This window comes from Pygocentrus nattereri, chromosome 20 (assembly GCF_015220715.1).
Source record: "Pygocentrus nattereri isolate fPygNat1 chromosome 20, fPygNat1.pri, whole genome shotgun sequence".
Taxonomy (NCBI): Eukaryota; Metazoa; Chordata; class Actinopteri; order Characiformes; family Serrasalmidae; genus Pygocentrus; species Pygocentrus nattereri.
The window spans coordinates 26,114,592-26,120,677 of NC_051230.1; positions in this window are offsets into that span (position 1 = coordinate 26,114,592).

The following is a 6,086-nucleotide window of genomic DNA, read 5'->3' on the forward strand; positions in this document are numbered from 1 at the left end:
ACAATTTCATGCTCCCAACTTTGTGGGAACAGTTTGAGGATGGCCCCCTTCCTGTTCCAACATGACTGTGCACCAGGGCACAAGGCAAGGTCCATAAAGACATGGAGGAGTGAGTTTGGTGTGGAAGAACTTGACTGGCCTGCACAGAGTCCTGACATCAGCCTGATGGAACACCTTTGGGATGAATTAGAGTGGAGATTGTGAACCAGGCCTTCTCGTCCAACATCAGTGTCTCACCTCACAAACGTGCTTCTGGAAGAATGGTCAAAAATGCCCATAAACACACTCCTAAACCCTTGTGGAAAGCCTTACCTGAAGAGGTGAAGCTGTTATAGCTGCAAAGGGTGGGCCGACATCATATTAAACTCTATGGATTAAGAATGGGATGTGACTCATATGCGTGTGAAGGCAGATGAGCGAATATTTTTGGCAATATAGTATATCTCACTTTCACTGTGAGGTGTATAATTCTGGGTTGTATTTACCAAAGCAGGATTTCTCATTTTAACCAGAAAACCTACGTAAAAGAGCTGACAGACATTCCCATTGCATAGTCCTTGTCTAGGCTGAAGTTATCTGGCCAACTGAGAAATCCTGTTTTGTGAAATATCCCCCTGGTCATGGAGATCTACCACTCTGAAGACTTCAGATCCAACAAACCTGGCTTTTAATATTCATTAACCCCCCAGAGGCCTTCATTATCTGTATCAGGTGCGCTCTGCAGGGTGGAAGATCTCCGGGACCAGGATTGAGCACCCCGATCTAAAACAATATAGCAGTGTGGTGCACATCCATGTCTATTTCTACGTTTTGTTATGGTATTCAAGCTTGATTTGAACAGAACGATCACTGAGGGAGCTCTGGGTTCAAACTGTTACAAAAGGCCATGCTAGAGGTTTAAGGTTTTTTTTTATTCCGATGTCTGTATACACAATCCAATTAAATATTTGACAGGTTTTTTACCAACTTGCAAGCAAGAACTTTCCTGCCCATCTCTGCCGTCCTGTTCAGACTTGATGTTTGTGGCCTTGTTGGCAGAGTAAGATAGGAAGCATGCCATGGGTCTTGCAAGGAAGACACAGCGCCATGTTATTTTTTCTGTATAAACTTCCTCTCGCACTGTCTACATGTAAACACAGTCCAATTGCATGTCCTTGCCAGGTGTCTCCTGAGTAACTTTGGATAACACACCCAACCGCATCTATTTGTGTCTGTTTTTTGTTGTTTCTTTTCTTTTCTTATGGGAGAATCAGTTTCACGTTGAGAACGTCCGCAGCTGTGTTCAACGGTGCTGCCTGGTCATCTTATTCTCCTGTTATCAGGAATGTTAATTGTACATTGAAATAAAATGCCTTACAAAATAGTATTCTCCAAAAGCTTAAAATTCATATATCCCAAACAGTTTACATTTGCTTTGTCTTAGGACACCCTTCTTTTATCTTGCAATGTGTGTGTGTGTGTGTGTGACCCCTGCATGTGACCATCTCTGGGAGATCTGGAGACCAAGAAAAACCATCCGAATTGGCACACAGTGTACAGGAAAAGTATCCAGTCTGCCCTTATAGATATCCTGTCAGCTTGTTCCCCCTCCTTCCCCACATTGGCTGAGGAAGAATGGTCACATGGGCTGACCACACGGAAAGTGGCTATCTGTAGCAGCACAGGCTTTCATTTGGTGAGGTTTGTTTTAAAATACTGTTTCTAAATGGAATGAGAGGGGAGGGGGATGTGAACATTCTGCTGCCGAAAGCACCTTCCATATCCATTGTCTACGTGCTTGTCTCAGGTCACCAGGATGTTGACTGTTTCGGGCTGGATGGGGTCAAGTTTTGGATGTTATTTTCTTGTAAATCACCCACTGTGTTGGGAAAAAAAAATAAAGGCATTGTTTCTGAAATAAAGGGCCTTTAATAATTTATTTACTTTGAGATATCTTGGAAGGAATGTGCTACTAACTGAATGAAATCTAGTGGGGGACCATTTAGCAATAATATAAATTTTATCTGTTAGTGTGACACCATTTGGATTTTATCGGAGTGAACAGCTGTATAATTCAGTGTTGATCCTTATTGATGTGCAGAAGTTGTTGTGATACAGCTGGTATGGTCATTTCCATCAAGGCAGTCAGCGTTCTTCTCTTCTGACACCTATTTAAGTGACAGGTCATGTGACACTTGAATTTTTTTTATATGAAATTGCTATGAAGAGCATTAGAAAACACACTTGAAGTCTGTTAAAAAGGTATCTTTACATTATGAAAGCAAACTTTCACAGTTTTACAATATCTGGAAAATATTTGCGCTCGACATTCTGATGGTTGAAAGTGTTAGGAGAGCATTGTTAGCCAATTAAGGCTGTCATAATATGTTCTAAGACTTGTAACATAGCAGTTTCACTGAAGCAGGGCCTCCACAAACTGCCTGGAGGTTGGGCACTTTTTGTGACCCAGTGGAACCGGACTTGCGCAGGGGCACCGGTCTCCCATGTGCCACCAGTTATTTCTGGCCTCCTGCACCACAGCTGTGATGTAAAAGGCACACTTCCCACTTCCTGCGCTTCCACGCTGGCTAACATCGGGCCCCAGAGAATCCTACTTATTCCTTCCTGCAAAGTGGACAGGAAGTTGGCGAAAATTGTTTTTTCTAAAAGTACAGTTTTATTGAGTGAGAACATTTTAGGCCATTTACAGGCACACCTAAAAATCGTTTCCTTCATTCAACAATTTATATAGCAGTTATGAAGCATCATTTAAGCTCTGTCATGAAGGATGTCCCACATAAATGACAGAATCTCCGACGTAAAAAGTCTCGGAATAACTTTGTCCAAACATACCAGCAATTAGAGCTTTATCAAACAGTCACATTGATCATTACTCACAAGCACGATAATCTTGTCAGTCCGGTGTTGCCAACTGTTTTCTAATCAATACAAGTACCATATTGTCTCACACTGCATCAGATATACTTCTGAAACCACATGACACTTCTACCAAACGGAATAACTCTCTACACACACATTTCTCCCATCCTTTTCTGAACTCTCTTCCATGCACAATCACTTTCCTCTGGATGACAGATGCTGCTTAACCCCCCTGCCCCACTGCACTGCAATGGCGTCCTTTGACTGACAGGATTGGAGAGGCCTCAGAGAAAAGCAACCCATTTCCCTGTGCACAGGAAGCCTTGTCCTGAAAAAAAAAGAAGAAGGAAAGAACCATCCCAGTGGGCGTCACCCGTGGGGTGATATATGCATCTGAGGACAGGCAGTATCAAAGCATGCGAATACATCTGCTTGACCACTGTCTTGTGCCTCTGTCAGTGTTATTAAGACAAATGGGAGTTAAAAGCCCATCAAACGAGGGATGTGTTTCCTGGTGGAACATGTGAATGGAGGACCATGACAAGGAATTTGAAACAGAGTTTGGTTAGTAAGTCAGGGTGCTGGGCAAATATCTCCATAAGCATGCTTTTAAGGGTCAAGGTCAGCCAAACAAGTAGTTCCAGTGTGGAGTATTCAGAAAAGCCGGTAGATGAGAGTTCCAGCAAATGCAAATAATTAGGGAAAAAATAGAGCTGTGTGAATCACTTTTTGGCTCCTGAGATTTAAGGAATTCGGAAGTGCCCGTCAAACTTTGAGCTGCTAGTTTACTACCTTGCATTTGTACTCATTGGTCATTTTGGCTGCACAAGTTATCAACTCGCCAAGCACTACTTTATCCTTCAAAGATACCTCAACAAGACTCTGGCGACAACATATTATTTGGGTGGGGGACCATTCTCAGCACAGTGACACTGACACTGTTTGTGTTGTGCTGACACAACTGGATCAGGCAAAGCAACATTGCTGGAGTTTTACGCAGATCAGTGTCACTGCTTGATTAAGAATAGTTTACCAACCAAAAATATCAGACCTAGTGGTCTAGGTGAAGGATGGTAGACTTGGTGAACTGATGAAGGATGACGAGCATAAATTGAGTATGGAAAACAAACTGCACATACAATGTATACCAATAAAATAGGTGTTTTAAATAAAGTCACCATGAATGTACATTTAAGCATCATGTTACATCTTTTGTCTTATATTTAAGATTCATAGAAAGCTTATGAAAAGCTACTTCACAGGCTAGAATAAATTATACATATGCTGAGACCTTGGCTGTTGTTCAGCAACTTCTGTGAGGCATTCCAAAAAGAAAACAGTTCATTTAAAATTTTCCTTTTAGAAACAACAACAACAAAAAAAGATGTATACATTTAGGCAAGACTGCACTATTTCCATTTGTTGGGTAACAACCTTCAAGCATTTAAGAATAAACCTGTAGATCAGAGTGTATGTACGATTATGAAAAACATACATTCAATCTTCTATGTCTAAAGTTTGATTAAACATTAGTTTAATTTTGCTGAACGAAACATTCTACCTTCAGTAACATGCACACTTGGGACTTAGCATGCACCAACCAGTTGAATGGGCCTTGTTATCATTTCCAATGGCCTGTGCTGACATGGTAGGAAGGAAGTCATTTCTTGAGTTGGTTTTCTTTTCTCATTTTCACTATCTCCTCAAGGCTGGATGTCATGAAATTGACCATGCAAAAAAACACGGCAGCAAGCTGCGTCTGACGGAGGCTTGGAAAAAGCAGACTAGGTCACAGATTATGTAGGTTTGTTAGGTAGGCGTGAATGTTAATACTACAACCCTTCTTTTGGATGTATTCACGGTCTTTTATGTCATGTCATTTAAATCTTGTCATCTCTATGAACCTGAACTGGTTATTGCTTTAATATTTCACTGCATTTCAAGAAACTACATTGCCAAAATATGAACAGTCTTTTTAAATATATTTTCATACCTCAGCGTTCAGGATACAACTATGCAAGCTGATGTTATTTTCTTGTAATCTAATGTCACTGCACCTGCCAAATGATAAAAAAAACAAAACTTTTTGTGTCAAATAACCACACAGAAAGTTTATGGCAGCACATGACAATGCCCTGTATCTACTGCGCCTTTGGGAAAAAGACCAATAGCTGACTTGCAGGCAGATGCTGCTGTTACTGTCTCCTATTGGTAACAAGTGGCTGTATTTGACAGCAGTGTTGTGGCCCTTAGGCAGGATGCGTAGAGGCAGCCGTGCTTCTCTCCACTGGGCATCATCATTAGGTTAAGGTGACTGCTGGGCACTCCCAAAGCCATAAAGAGGGTTCATTTGGAGACTGCACTGTCCTCTCTCTCTCTCTCTCTCTCTCTCTCTCTCTCTCTCTCTCTCTCTTTCTCTCTGAGCAGCCTTTTTACTGAATCATTGTTTGGCAGTGATTAGTTTCCTGAGACACATACTTGTTAACAAATAGCTTACACATTGTACAGTTGCGAAGGATCTCCATGTTTGTCTCCCTCTTGCATTATTCAATTTCACCTTTCAAAAAGCAATAGTTGAAGAATGATAACGATAGATATACAGAGACGTTATCAAAAGTGTGGACACCCATTCAGATTAGTGGGTTTGGTAACCCCAAGTGTAACTATAAGTGAAGTGGAATTGTGAAGTGGAAATCTTTACAAGCAGCAATAGCTCAACCACACAAGGTCACACAAGCTCACATACCAATGAAAAGCACACTGTCATTGGACTCACTGGAAAGATAGTCTGGGTTTGATGGATTCAGAGAAAACATGTTAAGCACGAATTGCAAACTTTGGTCAAGAAGTCTGGGTCCGGTCTCACACACACGCACATTTTCAAAGCTGCTTTTCCTCCTGGGCCATGGCATGCTGGACCTATCCTAGCGCTCTTTGGGCACAAGGCAGGAAACACCCTGAATAGGTCACCAGTCCATCACAGGGCAGACACATAGATGTATACACACCTAGGGCCAATTTAGCACCTCCAGTTCTCCTGACTGTATGTCAGCCCCTCTTAATACTAATTAGGGGAAAGCGTAGTGCTAATAAAGACATTATACACACACACACCACACACATTTTCTAAGCTGCTTCTCCCTCAGGGTCATTGGGGGGTGCTGGAGCCTATCCCAGCGGTTATCAGGCGAAAGGCTATATATATATATATATATATATATATATAT